This window comes from Lepidochelys kempii, unplaced genomic scaffold (assembly GCF_965140285.1).
Source record: "Lepidochelys kempii isolate rLepKem1 unplaced genomic scaffold, rLepKem1.hap1 scaffold_96, whole genome shotgun sequence".
Lineage (NCBI taxonomy): Eukaryota > Metazoa > Chordata > Testudines > Cheloniidae > Lepidochelys > Lepidochelys kempii.
The window spans coordinates 433,199-453,800 of record NW_027621940.1 but is presented as its reverse complement, the minus strand read 5'-3'; the positions used below and the strand labels follow the sequence as shown (position 1 = coordinate 453,800).

The 20,602-nt window shown below is 50.5% G+C and overlaps 1 pseudogene; it reads left to right on the top strand.

The window, feature by feature from the left end:
• The first annotated feature begins 1,359 nt into the window (after positions 1 to 1,359).
• LOC140904829 (phospholipase A2 inhibitor and Ly6/PLAUR domain-containing protein-like) lies at positions 1,360 to 6,297 on the top strand (annotated as a pseudogene).
• The last annotated feature ends 14,305 nt before the right edge of the window (positions 6,298 to 20,602 follow it).

Genomic DNA, 20,602 nt, shown 5'->3' with positions numbered 1-20,602 from the left:
TTTAAAATCCGTTTTGCTGGTTCAAAAAAATCTCAAATTGATCTCAAAATGATTTCAGGTTAATCCCACCACTCTGCCACCATGTCAAGGTTGCTTCCCCACTCTGAACTCTAGGGTACAGATGTGGGGACCTGCATGAAAATCTCCTAAGCTTACTTTCCCCAAGGTACAAATTAATTTTGTCCTTTGCCCCTAGATTTCTACTGCCACCACCAAACTTTAGCTGGGTTTACTGGGAAACATAGTTTGGACACGTCTTTCCCCCCAAATCCTCCCAATCCTTGCCCCCCACTTCCTGGGGAAGGTTTGGTAAAAATCCTCACCAATTTGCATAGGTGACCACAGACCCAAACCCTGGGATCTTAGAACAATGAAAAAGCATTGAGTTTCCTTACAAGAAGACTTTTAATAGAAGTAGAAAAGAATCACCTCTGTAAAATTAGGATGGCAAATACTTTACAGGGGAATTAGATTCAAAACAGAGAGAATCCCTCCAGGCAAAACCTTAAGTTACAAAAAGACACACAGACAGGAATATCCATTCTATTCAGCACAGCTATTTTCTCAGCCATTTAAAGAAATCATAATCTAACACATACCTAGCTAGATTACTTACTAAGTTCTAAGAGTCCATTCCTGTTCTGTCCCCAGCAAAAGCATCACACAGACAGACACAGACCCTTTGTTTTTTCTCTTTCCTCCCAGCCTTTGAAAGTATCTTATCTCCTCATTGGTCATTTTGGTCAGGTGCCAGCGAGGTTACCTTTAGCTTCTTAACCCTTTACAGGTGAGAGGATTTTTTCCTCTGGAGAGGAGGGATTATAAAGGAGTTTACCCTTCCCTTTCTATTTATGACAGCTCCTTTCTTATGTTATTCTAAAAATACATAAGTGTTACGGCCACATTGTGACTGACAAATAGCTTCCTTTCTCAGTTCCACCATGTAATTATAAAATAACTCCACTGGGATATAAATATTGCTCTTACAGTTCAGTGGATAGTACATAGAGCTGCACAAACAAGTCATTGTGTCAGGAAATTTTAGCTCGTACTGACTTCACTAGTGCTTTATATCTGGCCTGTTGTAAAATGAGGCAAACATCAAGATAAGCTGATGTACCCCCTGGAAGACCTGTGTGTACCCCTGGAGTACAAGGACCCCTGGCTGAGAACCACAGATCTCCACTAACGCACAAGGGAATTGGCCTCAAGACACATTGGCATCACCTGATCAGCCAAAGTCACATGCAGGGTTGTGAAATCTCCCATCTCCGGGTCCACCAGGATGTCATGGGGCAGCCCCAGCCGATCGCCCAGGGGGCAGGTATTTGCCATCCTGCCGGATAAAACCACAGCCAGATGCTTCCTCACTGTTCTGTCACTGCAGCTAACATCCAGGCACCATGTGGGTTGCTCTGCCCCTCTGCCTGCTGTCCGCTCTCCTGGCCACAGGTGAGTCCCGTCCGTCCCCGGGCACAGGGAGCCGGGTGGTGGGGTCGGGAATTCACTTGGGGAAAGTGCTGCTGTCGATGGTGGATTCTAGGGTCAGGATGGAATTTGTGGGTAAAACCAGCAAGAGGAAAACCCGGAGCCACGTCCCCCGGCTGACTCGGGGAGAGCAGGGATTGGAGTCTGGGACTCCCACAGCGCACACTAGGGGCCTGGCCAGCGGGTCTGAGTCCGTCTGTGCTTCCTTCTTCTCATTCCTCCTCCAGCTCTCGCCCGAGCTTGGGGTCATCCCGATGAGGAGCAGCACCCCCGTCCACATGTCGTCCTGCCTAGAAATGTTCCCCTGCCTGTCAGCGCTGAGATTCCTGCCAGGACTCCTGGCTTCATTCCCCGGGTTTGAAAGGGGAATGGGGGTGCAAAGGGGGGGGGGCTGGGAGCCAGGACTTGTGGGCTCATTCCCCAGCTGTAGAAGCGGGCTGGGGTGTAGTGAGTTTGAGCAGAGATGGCTGCAAATCAGGACTCCCGGGTTCTGTCCGTGGCTCTGAAAGAGGTGTGGGATCTCGTGGGTTTGAGCGGGCTGGGAGTCAGGAGTGAGGACTTCTCAGCTGTCTTCTTGGTTCTAACCCTGAATTGAACACATCTTTTTTCTACCTCAGTTTCCATATTTCTTTGATAGGGATAATATAACTTTGCAACCATCTAGGGACATAAAAGGGCAGGGGAAGGTGTTCTGAGGTTTAATTGATGTTTCCACATGAAAGCTCTAAAAAAACCAAAGTGGGAAAATCAATGTTTCTTTCTTTCTTTCTTTCTTTCTTTCTTTCTTAAAACTACCTTATGCTCACGTAATGAATTTAAAGGCCCCCACGCTCTGGAGAGGAAAGAGTTTATGCTCTTGGGATCGCTGGCTGGAGACGAACAGCCATCAATCCAAAGGCTTAACAAGCGTCAATTGTATTCTGAAGAAGAGAATTGGCAGGATCAGCGATGAAAAGTGGGCTGAAGTCAAGTGTGGCTGAGCTGACGTAACTCTGAGAGGCAGAGGCCTGGAGCAGAGAGTGACGGCGGGGTGTGTGCGTGTGTGAGAAAGGTTGACCGCAAAGCCAGGCAGAAACCCCTCTTCAGAGCAGCCGAATTCTTGTTTTCTGTCTACACAGACGTGTGGGGTTTGTTCGCAGGCACAAGCTGCACCCCAGATAGCCACGTCAGCAGGTGAAAATGTATTGTAGCCACAGACACTCAGGCAGCAAACAGACTTGTCTGTGGTTTTGAGTAAGATACAAATGACCAGCTAGCAAGATGCCTTTCCCCATCCGGAGAGTTAAATGGAACTGGGCAGAACTGCTGCAAAAGCAGGTGGCATTTCTCCAAGATCTGCCTGCCCACACGTTCAGTGAGAAGGCATTGGTGGTAACAACTCCCACAGCGCCACCTCTTGGTTCCTGGTGGTATTTCACCCACGGGCACTGCCTGGGTGGGGTGGGGAGCCGGGGTTTGTACTGAGAAGGGATTTTTCCAACCTCCAGGGAGCGCTCTGCAATGCGAGGTGTGTGTGTCCGAAGAGCAATCGTGCTCCGGCCCCCTGCAGCCCTGCGCCCCCTCGGAAGGGACCTGCGTCACTGTCGTGGCAAGGTTCAGGCCGGGTGAGTGAAAGAAGATTCCTATTAAGTATAGACACCATTGTCCTCCTGAAGCCAGGGGTCGAACCCAGGAGTCCTGGCTCCCAGCCCCTCCCCCTACTCTAACCAATAGACTCCGCTCCTTTCCAGGAGCAGGGACTGCTCAGTCTGGAAAGATAATATCATAGACGTGGGATGGGATGAGATGGGGAATTGCAGTGGGCGGCTGTGGGGCCTGGATCAGACAGAAGAGAGGATTTTATCAGGGGTGGGGAGATGAGATTAGTTGGGGGTGGGGTGGATGGAACAAAAGGGGAGGATGGAGCAGCTGGGGGTCCATTGGGGAGCTCAGAGGTGATGCTCTGTTTCTCTTCCACAGAGGGATCCTTGTCCTACACGGCTAAATCGTGCCTAGAGCCCAAGAACTGTGAGCCTGGTCCCTTCTCGGTCACCTACGCGCACAATGTCACTGTGCGGGCGAACATCGCCTGCTGTGACACCGACGGCTGCAATGCCGGGGCCATCCCAGGTGTGTGTCGGCTGCAAACCTAGAGCCCTGCTCCAGCCACACCTGCCTGGAGAGAACCCAGGAGTCCTGGCTCCCAACCCCACCCCCCACCTCTAACCGCTGGACCCCACTCCCCTCCTACAACTGGGGACAGAACCCAGGAGTCCTGGCTCCCAGCCCCCCTGCTTTAACCACTAGACCCCACTCCCTTCCCCGAGCTGGGATCGAGCCCAGCGTGTGGTGACTCCCCACCCCTGGCTGACTGTGTGTGTCTGACTGTTCTCAGTGCCAACTGTGAGCTCCATCCCGAACGGCCGGCAGTGCCCATCGTGCTTCACACTGTGGACAGGAAGCTGTAAGGACAACGAGCCCTTGGCTTGCACTGGTGCCGAGGACCATTGTGTTGAGGAATCTGGGATATTTCAACTGGGTAAGTCCTCCAGATGCGGGAGGGGTCTGAACACAGAGCACGAGGTGCAGCCCAGGTGTCCTGGCTCAGTCCCAGGGCCCCTTGCTCTGACCCACTAGACTCCACTCCCCTGGCAGAGTTGCAGAGAGAACTCTGGATTCCTTCTTGCCGAGATGCCAAAGGAGCACCCAAGGAGGATAAGGCCACTGCGGAGAAACTAAATGAATTCTGTGCATCGGTCTTCACAGCTGAGGATGGGAGGGAGATTCCCAAACCTGAGCCATTCTTTTGTGGTGACAAATCTGAGGAACTGTCCCAGATTGAGGAGACATTACAGGAGGTTTTGCAACAAATTGATACATTAAACAGTAATAAGTCACCAGGATCAGATGGGATTCGCCCAGGTGTTCGGAAAGAACTGAAATGTCAAATTACAGAACTACTAACTGTGGTTTGTAACCTACCATTTAAATCAGCTTCTGTCCCAAATGGCTGGAGGATGGCTAATGACACACCAATTTTCTAAAAAGGGCTCCAGAGATGATCCCAGCAACTACAGGCCAATAAGTCTGACTTCAGTACAGGGCAAACTCATTGAAACTATAGGAAAGAAGAGAACTGTCAGCCACACAGATGAACATAATTTGTTGGGGAAGGGTCAATATGGTTTCCGTAAAGGGAAATCATGCCTCACCAATCTACTAGAATTCTCTGAAAGGTTCAACAAGCCTGTGGCAAGGGGGATCCCGTGGATATAGTGTACTTAGATTTTCAGAAAGCCTTTGAAAAGCTCCCTCACCAAAGGCTCTTAAGCAAAGTGAGCTGTCATGCGATAAAATCCTCTCATGGCTCAGTAACTGGTTAAAAGATAGGGAAAAAAGGTTAGGAAGAAATGGTCAGTTTTCAGAACAGAGAGACGTAAATAGTGGGAGTCCCCCAGGGATCTGCACTTGGCCCAGTGCTATTCACCATATTCCAAAATGTTCTGGAAAAAGGGGTAAATAGTGAGGTGGCAAAATTTGCAGAAGATACAAACCTACTCAAGATAGTTAAGTCCAAAGCAGACAGCGAAGTGGTACTAAAGGATCGCTCAGAACTGGGAGACTGGGCAACAATACGGGAGATGAAATTCAAGGTTGATAAATGCAAAGTAATGCACATGGGCAAACGTAATCCCAAGTAGACATACACAATGATGGGTCGAATTTACCACTCAAGAAAGATCTTGGAGTCATTGCGGAGAGTTCTCTGAAATCATCCACCCCATGTGCAGCTGCGGTGAAGAAAGCGAGCAGAATGCTGGGAGTCATTAAGTAAAAGACAGAGAATAAGACAGACAATAGCATGTTGCCTCTGTATAAATCCATGGGACGCCCACAGCTTGAACACTGCGTGCGGATGTGGTCGCCCCATCTCAAAAAAGAGATATTGGAATTGGAAAAGCTTCAGAAAAGCCCAACCAAAATGATGTGGGGGATGGAACGGCTGCCACATGAGGAGAGATTAATAAGAGTGGGACTTTTCAACCTGGAAAAGAGACGGCTAAGGGGGGATATGATTGAGGTCTAGAGAAGGTTGAAGGGTGTGGAGGAAGTATATAAGGAAGTGTTATTTACTCCTCCTAACATAAGAACGAGGGGTCACCAGAGGCAGCAGATTTAAAACAAATAAAAGGAAGTACTGCTTCACACAACACACAGTCAACCTGTGGAACTCATTGCTGGGGGAAGTTGTGAAGGTGCAGACTATAACAGGGTTCAAACAGGAACTAGAGAAGTTCCTGGAGGACAGGTCCATCTGTGGCTACAGCCAGGATGGGCAGGGATGGTGGCCCTAGCCTCTGTTTGCCAGGAGCTGGGAATGGGCGACAGGGTATGGATCACTGGATGATTCCCTGTTCTGTTCCTTCCCTCTGGGGCACCTGGCATTGGCCAGAGGATACTGGGCTAGATGGACCTTTGGTGTGACCCAGGGGGGCCGTTCCTCTGTTATGTTCTCACGTAGTTAAAGCCCCCTGCTCAGAGCACTAGACTCCTATGCCTGCAGAGCCTGGTGCAGTCCTGCTGGGAGGGGAGTGTGTGAGAGATCTCTTCGGGGTCGGGGGGGGGGGAATGTGGGAGCCCCCGATCACGTCTGTCTCCCCCCGTCCAGCTGGCATCACCCTGAGGAGGGCTGCGGTTGGATGTGCCTCCCCTGGCGCCTGTGTGAAGAGAGCGGGAGAGAAGAAATACGCCCGGGGCGCGCTGGAGTGGCTCTTCCAGGCCAAGTGCTACCCAGTTCCCAGGGCCGGGGGAGGCATCGGGAAGCCCTGAGCCCTGCCCTGGCGTCCTCCCCTTCTGCTGCGTGCTGGGCTGCAGTGAACCTCCCTTCAGCAGCCTCCGGCTGCTGCTTCTCTTTGGGGGGGATTGCGGGTTCCTTTTGTGCATTGGCTGAATAAAGCAAGCTGTGGGGAAAGCAGCCCCCTCACTCCTTGTCCCCTGACCGTCCCGTACCAGGCCCCCCCCCCGCCCCTATCTGTGCACAAGTGATGCTGGCAGGAAGAGAACCCGGGAGTCCTGACTCCCAGTACCCCACCCTGTAACCCACCAGACCCCACTCCCTTCTGAAAGGCAGGGATAGAGCCCAGGAGTCCTGGCTCCCAAGCCCCCTGCTCTAACCACTGGACCCCTCTCCCCTTGCAGGGCCAGGGAATGGAACCCAGGAGTCCTGCCTGGACCCCCTCCCGGAAGGCAAGGCCCATGGCTGGGGGAAAGGCACCGGCTGGCTGAGCTCCGCTGGGGAAGGAGGGCTGTGGGAAGGAGAGGCTGTGGCTCACCCAGCTGTCCAGGCAGGCGGGAACGCCCTGGAGGGGAGAAATGTCCTTCTAGGTTGATTTTGCAGGGCTCAGTTCGTCCCGCTCTCTGGAGCGGCTCCACTGGGAGTGCCGGGCTCAGGGAAGGTGTCAGGAAACAGGGCAGATCCCCCCAACCGGTGGTGCTCTGTGAGCAGATTTCACCCAGCGTGAACTCCTGGATCGCTGCCCCCGTCTGACCCCGGAGTCACAGCCAGTCCCCTCAGATACTCTCAGACAAGCCGGACTTTGTGAGGAAAGGTCACGTACACCCCAAACCAGCCCACCCAGGTTGTTCCCAGCCCCAGGAGACCGGTCACTTACCCCAGAGCCCCGGGACCCCAGATCCTCCACCAAAGGCAACGCTGGCAGCCAGGTCTGTAGGATACTCGCTAAAGGTTTGTGAGCTAAGGAAAGGGAATGAGGGTCACGAGGGGTTAAAGCCGGTAAAATTCATACCCAGGTGAGTTGTAGTCTGTAATTCCAAACGGTGGCGGTGATGGGAGAAACTGCCATTCTCCCAAGTCTTTTCAGGTGCCCCCAGACGGTCTCCGGGGATCCCCGCTTTGCATCCCGTTCTGGTCCCTGTAAGAGTCCAGCCAGCCCAGCGAGGCAGGATCCTTCCCTGAATCCATCCTTACAGCTTCTTCTCCCAGAGAACAAGCTGGCAGGGCCCCCACCCACTTGGGCTTTGCCTTCGATGGGGGGGAGGGAGGAACGCGGCGGTCAGCACACACGATGGCCCCTGCCTTTGGGGTCAGCACTTTTCTGGTGCTAAAGTTCCTCCTTAGCATCCCTCCGGCGTCTCTGCTGGGTCAGTGAGTCCCAGGGCTGTGCTCAGGGTGAATGGTTGTTACTCCGCGAAAACAGCAGATGGGGAAGAGAAAACCATACCACGGCCCATTGGTTTTCATGAAATTGAAACTCCAAACACACTGTTCTACCTTCGCCATGCCTTTGATCTAGGCCAGGGGCTCTCGACCTTTCCAGACAGCTGTACCCCTTGCGGGAGTCTGATGTGTCTTGGGTACCCCAAGTTTCCCCTCACTTAAAAACGACTTGCTCACAAAACCAGCCATAAAAATGCAAAATGTCATGGCCATGCTGCTGCTGACAAGCTGCTTCCTTTCTCATTTCCGCCATTATAAAATAACTCGGTGGGAACACAGGACAAATCCTGCACTGGCATTTCAGTGTAGAGTATATAGAGCAATATGAACAAGGGGTCGACAGTTTAGCTCGTACTGACTTCACTCGTGCCTTAATGCGGCCGGTTGTAAAATGAGGCAAGCATCAAGATGAGCTGATGTTCCCCCCGGAAGACCTGTGTGTACCCCTGGTGTACCTGGACCCCTGGCTGAGAACCACTGATCTGCACTAATGCACAAGGGAATTGGCCTCAAGACACATTGGTATCATCTGATCAGCCAGTGTCCCATGCAGGGTTGTGAAATCTCCCATCTCCGGGCCCACCAGGATGTCATGGGGCAGCCCCAGCCGATCCCGCAGGGGGCAGGTATTTGGCAACCTTTCTGCAGAGAAGGACCTGGGATGAGATGAGAATGGATGGGTGGTTGAGAAGCTGGCTATGAGTCAGCAGGGTGGCCTTGTTGCCAAAAAGGCCAACGGCAGTTTGAGCTGCATCAGTAGGAGCGTTGCCAGCGGATGGAGGGAAGTGATTCTTCCCAACTATTCGGCACTGGTGAGGCCACATCTGGAGTACTGGGTCCAGTTTTGGGCCCCCCACTACAGAAGGGATGTGGACAAATTGGAGAGAGTCCAGCGGAGGGCAAGGAAAATGATTAGGGGGCTGGGGCACGTGACTTAGGAGGGGAGGCTGAGGGAACTGGGCTTCTCTCGTCTGCAGAAGAGAAGAGTGAGGGGTGATTTTATAGCAGCCTTCAACTACCTGAGGGGGTTTCCAAAGAGGATGGAGCTCAGTTGTTCTCAGTGGTGGCAGACAACAGAACAAGGAGAAATGGTCTGCAGTTGCTGTGGGGGAGGTCTAGGCTGGAGATCAGGAAACACTATTTCAATAGGAGGGTGGTGAAGCGCTGCATTGGGTTTCCTAGGGAGGGGGTGGAATCTCCATCCTTAGAGGTGTTTAAGGCCCAGCTTGCCACAGCCCTGTCTGGGATGAATTACTTGGGGTTGGTCCTGCTTTGAGCAGGGGTTGGACTAGATGACCTCCTGAGCTCTCTTCCAACCCTGATCTTCTATGGTTCTCTGATTCTCTGAACCTGCCTGCCATACCCACAGCCAGCTGCTTCATCGCTGCTCTGGTCACTGCAGAAAATGCCCGGCCACCATGTGGGTGCCCCAGCCCCTCTGACTGCTGTCTGCAGGGAGTGGGGGTCTCTTCTGGGGTGTATGTACCACACGCTGGCCCAGCGAGTGCAGGGAGAAAAGGGCTGAGCAGCGGGAGGGGTTTTGCAGATTCCTGGACACAGGGACTATCGTGAGGGCCGCGCTGAGCTGGGTGAGCCGGGACCGTGCCCTGCTTGGCCAGGAGGGGACACTGTTGCACCATCGCACTGACTCACATGGTCTGAGTTCTGGGAGCCAGGACTCCTGGGTTCTATCCCCAGGTCAGGGAGGGGGTGGGTCTAGAATAGGCTGGAAGCCAGCAGCAATTAGGACTCCTTGGTTAAAAGAACAGGAGTACTTGTGGCACCTTAGAGACTAACAAATTCATATGCCACAAGTACTCCCGTCCTTTCTGGCGATACAGACTAACACGGCTGCTACTCTGAAATCTGACTCCTTGGCTGTATTCGTGGCTCTGAGTCTGACACTGCCTCTTTCTGCCTCAGTTTCCCTGTTTATAAGATGGGGATAATGTTCCCTTCCTCCCACCTGGGACCCTGGCAAAGGCAGGAGAAGGCTTTTGGAGGTTGAAGTGATGTTTCCAGAGGAAAGCTCTGGAAAATACCAAAGTGGACCAATTGGTTTTCTCTCTGTCGTCCTTCAATTAAAAACTTATGTTCAGTGACTGAATTGAAACTTTTCCAAGCTCTGGACAGGAAAGAGTTAAGGATCATGGGATCTCTTCAGCCAGCCCAGAGTTTTTGCATGCACGATGGAGGTGTGAAGCCATCAGTGGCAAGGGTGAACGATCACCAATCAAATTCGGAAGAAGAGAGTTGACAGGACAGGATGGTCCCCGGCTTTGGAGTCGACACTTTTCTGGTGCTAAAGTTCTTCGTTAGCATCGCCGGGTGTCTTTGCTGGGTCAGTGAGTCCCAGCACTGTGCTCAGGGTGAATGTTTGTTCCTCCGTTAAAACAGCAGACGGGGAAGGGAAAACCGTACAACGGCCCATTGGTTTTAATGAAATCGAAACACCAAACACACTGTTCTACCTTAGACAATGGCATAACATTCTTTTTCACTGACTGACCAGTTGCTTTCCCTCTCAGACAGCTTTTTGGTGAGAAACACTACAGGGTGGAATTCTTGATCAGGTCCTTTCTGCATTAAAACTGCTCCCACACCACGCTCGGACGCATCTGTGGTTACTAGGAACGGTTTGTCAAAGTCTGGGGCCCTTAGTACAGGGTCAGACATGAGTGTCGCTTTAAGCTGGTTAAAGGCCTCCTGACACTTTTTGGTCCACTGAACAGCATTTGGCTGTTTCTTTTTGGTTAGGTCTGTCAGCGGGGTGGCGATTTGGCTGTAGTGCAGTACAAATTGTCTGTAATAACCAGCCAAGCCTAAGCAGGATTGAACCTGTTTCTTTGACTTTGGGACAGGCCATTTTTGGATCGCATCCACTTTGGCTTGTAGGGGGCAGATAGTTCCTTGACCCACCTGGTGTCCAAGGTAAGTCACACTGTTTAGGCCTATTTGACACTTCTTAGCCTTAACAGTTAGTCCTGCCTCCCTTATGCGCTCAAGGACTTTTTGTAGATGTTCCAGGAGTTCTGCCCAGGAATCCGAAAATATGGCCACATCGTCAAGGTAGGCGACTGCATATTCTCCTAATCCCGCTAGGAGACCATCTACAAGTCTTTGGAAGGTGGCGGGTGCATTCCGCAGCCCGAAAGGGAGGACATTAAATTCATACAGCCCGAGACGTGTGATGAAGGCTGACCTTTCCTTGGCGGATTCATCTAGTGGTACCTGCCAGTACCCCTTGGTGAAGTCCAAGGTAAAGATGAACTGGGCCCGCCCCAGTTTCTCTAATAGTTCACGTGTGCGTGGCATTGGATAGTTGTCTGGGCGAGTTACAGCATTTAGCTTATGATAGTCCACACAAAAATGTATCTTCCCATCTGGTTTGGGAACTAGAACCACTGGAGATGCCCATGCACTCTGTAACATATCCTGGATCTCCCGGTCTATAGCAGTTTTAGCTTGAGGAGACACCCGGTAAGGTTGGACTTTAATTGGGTGAGCATTACCTGTGTCAATGGAGCGGTATGCCCGTTCAGTCAATCCTGGGGTGGATGAAAACGTCGGTGCGTAGCTAGTGCACAGCTCCTTGGTCTGCTGTCACTGCATACGCCCAAGGGTCATGGAGAGGTTCACCTCTTCCACACCACAAACAGTTTTCCCTTCGTAGTAGACACCTTCAGGCCACTCAGCGTCATCTCCTCCCTGGGCTGGAAACTGACAAACCTTTAATTCTCTGGAATAAAAGGGCTTTAGAGAATTAATATGGTACACCTTAGGCTTTCAGTTGGAGGTGGGGAATGCTATGAGGTAATTAACAGCTCCCAGGAGCTCCTGGACCGTGAATGGCCCTTCCCACGATGCTTCCATTTTATGGGCCTGGAGCGCCTTTAAGACCATGACCTGGTCCCCTACTTTGAAGGAACGCTCTCTGGCATGTTTATCATACCAGGCTTTTTGCTCTTTTTGAGCATCCTGTAAGTTTTCTTTAGCAAGGGCTAAAGAGGTTCGGAGGGTGTTTTGTAGGTTGGTTACAAAGTCCAGAATGTTAGTTCCTGGAGAAGGTGTAAGTCCCTCCCATTGCTGCTTCACCAACTGTAATGGCCCCTTAACCTCACAGCCATATACAAGTTCAAATGGGGAAAACCCTAAACTGGGATGTGGTACAGCTCTGTAGGCAAAGAGCAACTGCTGCAACACTAGGTCCCAATCATTGGAGTGTTCATTTACGAATTTACGGATCATGGCCCCCAAAGTCCCATTAAACTTCTCCACCATGCCGTTTGTTTGATGGTGGTAAGGAGTGGCAACCAAGTGACTTACCCCATGAGCTTCCCAGAGGTTTTCCATAGTTCCTGCCAGGAAATTAGTCCCTGCACCTGTGAGGATGTCGGAGGGCCAACCTACCCTGGCAAAAATGTCTGCTAGTGCCTGGCACACACTTTTAGCCCTGGGGTTCCTTAGAGCTACTGCTTCTGGCCATTGGGTGGCAAAATCCATGAAAGTCAGTCTGTACTGCTTCCCTCTGGGTGTCTTTTTCAGAAAAGGACCCAGAATATCCACAGCTACTCACTGAAATGGAACTTCAATGATGGGGAGTGGTTGGAGAAGGGCTTTCACCTGGTCTTGGGGTTTTCCCACTCTTTGGCATCCTTCACAAGACCGGACATAGGTAGAAACATCTTTGCCCATTCCCTCCTTGTGGAATGGCCCCTCCAAAAGGTCTTTGGTCCTGTTCAGCCCAGCATGGCCACTAGGGTGATCGTGGGCTAAGCTCAAGAGCTTGGCCCGGTATTTAGTTGGAACTAACAACTGTCTCTGAGGATGCCAGTCTTCCTGGTGTCCACCAGAAAGAGTTCCTTTGTATAAAAATCATCTTTCTATAACAAACCTGGATCGAATAGAAGAGCTGAGAGGTGGTGGGTTGCTCCGTGCTGCCGTCCAAACTCTCTGGAGGCTTTCATCCTCTTCCTGTTCAGTCTGGAACTTTTCTCTTGATTCTGAAGATATCAGTTCCTCATTGGATTGTGGACCTATGCTTGGTCCTTCTGGAAGCAATGTAGGGGGTGGGGCTATTTCCGTTGACTGTGAACCGCTCTCCGCTGGGACACTATGTTGGGGTTCAGGCTCTGGCTTAGCCTCTTGTGTAGGGTTATGGGCTGCTGCTGGTTCAGGTTCGGTGGGGCCCTCTGGTGCTGAGGTTGCAAGTACTGGATTCAGTGCTGGCAATGGGTCTGGTGCTGGTTGTTCCTCTGGTTCCGGTTCTGGGACTGGTTCCGTCTGGGTCTCTGGGACTGGATCCACTAGTGCTGTTGCAGACATTGTCCTGGGGTCCAGGTCCATCACCTCTGACCGGGTCCTGAGAGAAGTTTCCGGAACAGAGCTAGGCCTCACGGCTTGTTTAGCCTGGCTACGGGTGACCATTCCCACCCTCTTGGCCCGCTTCACATGATTGACCAAGTCTTCCCCCAAGAGCATGGGGATGGGATAATCATCATTGACTGCAAAAGTCCAAGTTCCTGACCAGCCCTGGTACTGGACAGGCAATTTGGCTGTAGGCAAATGGAAAGAGTGGGACTTGAAGGGTTGAATCGTCACTTGGATCACTGGGTTGATTAAATTGGGGTCCACTAAGGAAGCATGGATAGCTGACACTTGTGCTCCGGTGTCCCTCCACGCGGTGACCTTCTTCCCGCCCACACTCACAGTTTCCCTCCACTCCAAGGGTATCTGGGAGGTATCTGGGCCTGCGGATCTTTGGTGTGATTCCGGTGCAATGAACTGTAATCTGTTGGGGTTCTTGGGGCAGTTGGCCTTTACATGCCCCTGCTCGTTACATTTAAAACATCGTCCAGCTGAAGGGTCACTGGGGTGAGGTGGGTTGCTGGAGAATGGGGTGGTGGGACGATAAGGTGTTTGGAGGGTTCTTTGGGAGGTAGGTGGGGTCTTGGGTGGCTCCCGGAAATAGGGTGTGGTCTGGGGTTGTCCCTTCTGGTCTCTGCTCCAACTGCGACCAGTTTTCTTCTTCTCTGCCTCCTCTACCCATCTGTCTTCAGTCTCTCCTGCCTCGATTACAGTTTTGGGCTTCCCATCTAGGATGTATTTTTCTATTTCCTCAGGAACACCCTTTAAGAATTTTTCCATTTGCATTAGGAAGGGCAAATTTACTGGAGATTCAACACTTGCTCCTGATATCCAGGCATCCCAGTGTTTCACAATGTGGTAGGCATGTCGGGTAAATGACACGTCTGGTTTCCAGCTTAGGGCTCTGAACCTCCGACGAGAATGCTCGGGTGTTATTCCCATTCTGACTCTCTCCTTGGATTTAAGCAGTTCATACTTGTTCATGTGTTCTTTAGGCATTTCGGCCACCACCTCAGCTAATTGTCCACTGAGCTGCGGCCTCAGCTCTACCATGTCTTGGTCTGCAGAGATGCTGTACCCAAGGCAGGCCCTTTTGAAGTTTTCCAAGAAGGCCTCGGTATCATCGCCTGCCTTGTAGGTGGGGAACTTTCTGGGATGGGAAGTGCTACCTGGAGAAGGATTGCTAGGGTTTGTTGGTATATTCTGCTGAGTCTTTACCTTCTCCATCTCCAGTTCATGCTTCCTCTCTTTTTCCTTCTCCTCCTCCACATGCTGCCTCTCTTTTTCCTTCTCCTCCTCCACATGCTTCCTTGCCTCCATTTCCCTCCTGTGGGCAGCCTCCTGTACCTCCTTCTCCAGCCGCATGAGTTCTATCTGTCTTTCATGTTCCTTTTGTTTTTCCTCAGCCTGAAATCTGGCTAATTCCAGCGTTTCTTGAGCCGTGGATTCTGTCATCCGAACCTCTCTGTTTTTAACTAACTTTACACCCGAGGTTTGGAAATAAACAAACAAACAAAACTTGGCTGTAAAATTTTGCTGTGCTGGAATAGGATACCTATTCTCTGATAGTGATTGTCAGCCTACAGAAAAAGACAATTCCTTTTGTCTCTGCTCTGGCCCCAAATCAAAGCAAAAAACCTCCAACTACTTGGAAACCTGCTTATCAGCAGCCCCAAAGGAAAAAAAATTTCCTTTTTAAAATCTGTTTTTCTGGTTCAAAAAAATCTCAAATTGATCTCAAAATGATTTCAGGTTAATCCCACCACTCTGCCACCATGTCAAGGTTGCTTCCCCACTCTGAACTCTAGGGTACAGATGTGGGGACCTGCATGAAAATCTCCTAAGCTTACTTTTCCCAAGGTACAAATTAATTTTGTCCTTTGCCCCTAGATTTCTACTGCCACCACCAAACTTTAGCTGGGTTTACTGGGAAACGTAGTTTGGACACGTCTTTCCCCCCAAATCCTCCCAATCCTTGCACCCCACTTCCTGGGGAAGGTTTGGTACAAATCCTCACCAATTTGCATAGGTGACCACAGACCCAAACCCTTGGATCTTAGAACAATGAAAAAGCATTGAGTTTCCTTACAAGAAGACTTTTAATAGAAGTAGAAAAGAATCACCTCTGTAAAATTAGGATGGCAAATACTTTACAGGGGAATTAGATTCAAAACAGAGAGAATCCCTCTAGGCAAAACCTTAAGTTACAAAAAGACACACAGACAGGAATATCCATTCTATTTAGCACAGCTATTTTCTCAGCCATTTAAAGAAATCATAATCTAACACATACCTAGCTAGATTACTTACTAAGTTCTAAGAGTCCATTCCTGTTCTGTCCCCAGCAAAAGCATCACACAGACAGACACAGACCCTTTGTTTTTTCTCTTTCCTCCCAGCCTTTGAAAGTATCTTATCTCCTCATTGGTCATTTTGGTCAGGTGCCAGCGAGGTTACCTTTAGCTTCTTAACCCTTTACAGGTGAGAGGATTTTTTCCTCTGGAGAGGAGGGATTATAAAGGAGTTTACCCTTCCCTTTCTATTTATGACAACAGGTGAAAGTGTTTTTTCCACTGGCCATGGGGGATTTTATAGCACCGGGGACAGAAAGGTGGTTCCCCTTCCCTTTATATTTATGACAGGTCCTTTCTTATGTTATTCTAAAAATACATAAGTGTTACGGCCACATTGTGACTGACAAATAGCTTCCTTTCTCAGTTCCACCATGTAATTATAAAATAACTCCACTGGGATATAAATATTGCTCTTACAGTTCAGTGGATAGTACATAGAGCTGCACAAACAAGTCATTGTGTCAGGAAATTTTAGCTCGTACTGACTTCACTAGTGCTTTATATCTGGCCTGTTGTAAAATGAGGCAAACATCAAGATAAGCTGATGTACCCCCTGGAAGACCTGTGTGTACCCCTGGAGTACAAGGACCCCTGGCTGAGAACCACAGATCTCCACTAACGCACAAGGGAATTGGCCTCAAGACACATTGCATCACCTGATCAGCCAAAGTCACATGCAGGGTTGTGAAATCTCCCATCTCCGGGTCCACCAGGATGTCATGGGGCAGCCCCAGCCGATCGCCCAGGGGGCAGGTATTTGCCATCCTGCCGGATAAAACCACAGCCAGATGCTTCCTCGCTGTTCCCCTGCCTGTCAGCGCTGAGATTCGTGCCAGGACTCCTGGGTTCATTCCCCGGGTTTGAAAGGGGAATGGGGGTGCAACAGGTGGGGGCTGGGAGCCAGGACTTCTGGGCTCATTCCCCAGCTGTAGAAGCGGGCTGGGGTGTAGTGAGTTTGAGCAGAGATGGCTGCAAATCAGTACTCCCGAGTTCTGTCCGTGGCTGTGAAAGAGGAGTGGGATCTCGTGGGTTAGAGTGGGCTGGGAGTCAGGAGTGAGGAGTTCTCAGCTGTCTTCTTGGTTCTAACCCTGAATTGAACACATCTTTTTTCTACCTCAGTTTCCATATTTCTTTGATAGGGATAATATAACTTTGCAACCATCTAGGGACATAAAAGGGCAGGGGAAGGTGTTCTGAGGTTTAATTGATGTTTCCACATGAAAGCTCTAAAAAAACCAAAGTGGAAAAATCTCTTTCTTTCTTTCTTAAAACTACCTTATGCTCATGTAATGAATTTAAAGGCCCCCACGCTCTGGAGAGGAAAGAGTTGATGCTCCTGGGATCGCTGGCTGGAGACGAACAGCTATCAAGCCAAAGGCTTAACAAGCATTAATCGTATTCTGAAGAAGAGAATTGGCAGGATCAGCGATGAAAAGTGGGCTGAAGTCGAGTGTGGCTGAGCTGACGTAACTCTGAGAGGCAGAGGCCTGGAGCAGAGAGTGACGGCGGGGTGTGTGTGTGTGTGTGTGAAAGGTTCACTGCAAAGCCAGGCAGAAAATCCTCTTCGGAGCAGCCGAAGTCTTGTTTTTCTGTCTACACAGATGTGTGGGGTTTGTTCGCAGGCACAAGCTGCACCCCAGATAGCCACGTCAGCAGCTGAAAATGTATTCTAGCCACAGACACTCAGGCAGCAAACAGACTTGTCTGCGGTTTTGAGTAAGATACAAATGACCAGCTAGCAAGATGCCTTTCCCCATCCGGAGAGTTAAATGGAACTGGGCAGAACTGCTGCAAAAGCAGGTGGAATTTCTCCAAGATCTGCTTGCCCACACGTTCAGTGAGGAGGCATTGGTGGTAACAACTCCCACAGTTGGTTGGTGGTGGTATTTCGCCCACAGGCACTGCCTGGGGAGGGTTGGGGAGCCGCGGTTTGTACTGAGAAGGGATTTTTCCAACCTCCAGGGAGCGCTCTGCAATGTGAGGTGTGTGCGTCCAGAGAGCAATCGTGCTCCGGCCCCCTGCAGCCCTGCGCCCCCTCGGAAGGGACCTGCGTCACCGTCGTGGCAGAGATGAGGCTGGGTGAGTGAAAGAAGATTTCTACTTAGTGTAGACACCATTGTCCACCTGAAGCCAGGGGTCAAACCCAGGAGTCCTGGCTCCCAGCCCCTCCCCCTACTCTAACCAATAGTCTCCGCTCCTCTCCAGGAGCAGGGACTGCTCAGTCTGGAAAGGTAATGTCATAGACGAGGCATGGGATGAGATGGGGATTTGCATTGGGTGGCTGTGGGGCCTGGATCAGACAGAAGAGAGGATTTTATCAGGGGTGGGGAGATGAGATTAGTTGGGGGTGGGGTGGATGGAACAAAAGGGGAGGATGGAGCACCTGGGGGTCCATTGGGGACCTCAGAGGTGATCATAGAATATCAGGGTTGGAAGGGACCCCAGAAGGTCATCTAGTCCAACCCCCTGCTCGAAGCAGGACCAATTCCCAGTGAAATCATCCCAGCCAGGGCTTTGTCAAGCCTGACCTTAAAAACCTCTAAGGAAGGAGATACTACCACCTCCCTAGGTAACGCATTCCAGTGTTTCACCACCCTCTTAGTGAAAAAGTTTTTCCTAATATCCAATCTAAACCTCCCCCACTGCAACTTGAGACCATTACTCCTCGTTTTGTCATCTGCTACCATTGAGAACTGTCTAGAGCCATCCTCTTTGGAACCCCCTTTCAGGTAGTTGAAAGCAGCTATCAAATCCCCCCTCATTCTTCTCTTCTGCAGGCTAAACAATCCCAGCTCCCTCAGCCTCTCCTCATAAGTCATGTGTTCCAGTCCCCTAATCATTTTTGTTGCCCTTCGCTGGACTCTCTCCAATTTATCCACATCCTTCTTGAAGTGTGGGGCCCAAAACTGGACACAGTACTCCAGATGAGGCCTCACCAATGTCGAATAGAGAGGAATGATCATGCCCCTCGATCTGCTCGCTATGCCCCTACTTATACATCCTGAAATGCCATTGGCCTTCTTGGCAACAAGGGCACACTGCTGACTCATCTCCAGCATCTCATCCACTGTAACCCCTAGGTCCTTTTCCGCAGAACTGCTGCCTAGCCATTCGGTCCCTAGTCTGTAGCTGTGCATTGGGTTCTTCCGTCCTAAGTGCAGGACCCTGCACTTATCCTTATTGAACCTCATCAGATTTCTTTTGGCCCAATCCTCCAATTTGTCTAGGTCCTTCTGTATCCTATCCCTCCCCTCCAGCGTATCTACCACTCCTCCCAGTTTAGTATCATCCGCAAATTTGCTGAGAGTGCAATCCACACCATCCTCCAGATCATTTATGATGATATTGAACAAAACTGGCCCCAGGACCGACCCTTGGGGTACTCCACTTGATACCGGCTGCCAAGTAGATGTGGAGCCATTGATCACTACCCGTTGAGCCCGACAATCTAGCCAGCTTTCTACCTACCTTGTAGTGCATTCATCCAGCCCATACTTCCTTAACTTGCTGACAAGAATACTGTGGGAGACCGTGTCAAAAGTTTTGCTAAAGTCAAGAAACAATACATTCACTGCTTTCCCTTCATCCACAGAACCAGTAATCTCATCATAAAAGGCGATTAGATTAGTCAGGCATGACCTTCCCTTGGTGAATCCTTGCTGGCTGTTCCTGATCACTTTCCTCTCATGCAAGTGCTTCAGGATTGATTCTTTGAGGACCTGCTCCATGATTTTTCCAGGGACTGAGGTGAGGCTGACTGGCCTGTAGTTCCCAGGATCCTCCTTCTTCCCTTTTTTAAAGATTGGCACTACATTAGCCTTTTTCCACTCATCCGGGACTTCCCCGGTTTGCCACAAGTTTTCAAAGATAATGGCCAATGGCTCTGCAATCACAGCCGCCAATTCCTTCAGCACTCTTGGATGCAACTCGTCCGGCCCCATGGACTTGTAGAAGGCCAGCTTTTCTAAATAGTCCCTAACCACCTCTATCTCTACAGAGGGATGGCAATCTCTTCCCCATTTTGTGATGCCCACCGCAGCAGTCTGGGAGCTGACCTTGTTAGTGAAAACAGAGGCAAAAAAAGCATTGAGTACATTAGCTTTTTCCACATCCTCTGTCACTAGGTTGCCTCCCTCATTCAGTAAGGGGCCCACACATTCCTTGGCTTTCTTCTTGTTGCCAACATACCTGAAGAAACCCTTCTTGTTACTCTTGACATCTCTGGCTAGCTGCAGCTCCAGGTGCGATTTGGCCCTCCTGATAACATTCCTACATGCCCGAGCAATATTTTTATACTCTTCCCTGGTCATATGTCCAACCTTCCACTTCTTGTGAGCTTCTTTTTTATGTTTAAGATCCGCTAGGATTTCACCATTAAGCCAAGCTGGTCGCCTGCCATATTTACTATTCTTTCTACTCATTGGGGTGATTTGTCCCTGTAACCTCAACAGGGATTCCTTGAAATACAGCCAGCTCTCCTGGACTCCTTTCCCCTTGAAGTTAGTCCCCCAGGGGATCCTGGCCATCCGTTCCCTGAGGGAGTCGAAGTCTGCTTTCCTGAAGTCCAGGGTCCGTATCCTGCTGCTTACCTTTCTTCCCTGCATCAGGATCCTGAACTCAACCAACTCATGGTCACTGCCTCCCAGATTCCCATCCACTTTTGCTTCCCCCACTAATTCTACCCGGTTTGTGAGGAGCAGGTCAAGAAAAGCGCCCCCCCCTAGTTGGCTCCTCTAGCACTTGCGCCAGGAAATTGTCCCCTACGCTTTCCCAAAACTTCCTGGATTGTCTATGCACCGCTGTATTGCTCTCCCAGCAGATATCAGGAAAATTAAAGTCACCCATGAGAATAGCATGTTGCCTCAATATAAATCCATGGGACGCCCACAACTTGAACACTGTGTGTGGATGTGGTCGCCCCTCTCAGAAAAGAGATATTGGAATTGGAAAAATCTTCAGAAAAGCCCAACCAAAATGATGAGGGGGATGGAACGGCTGCCATATGAAGAGAGATTAATAAGAGTGGGACTTTTCAACCTGGAAAAGAGACGGCTAAGGGGGATATGACTTAGGTCTAGAGAAGGCTGAAGGGTGTGGAGGAAGGAAATAAGAAAGTGTTATTTACTCCTCCTAATATAAGAACGAGGGGTCACCACAGGCTGCACGTTTAAAACAA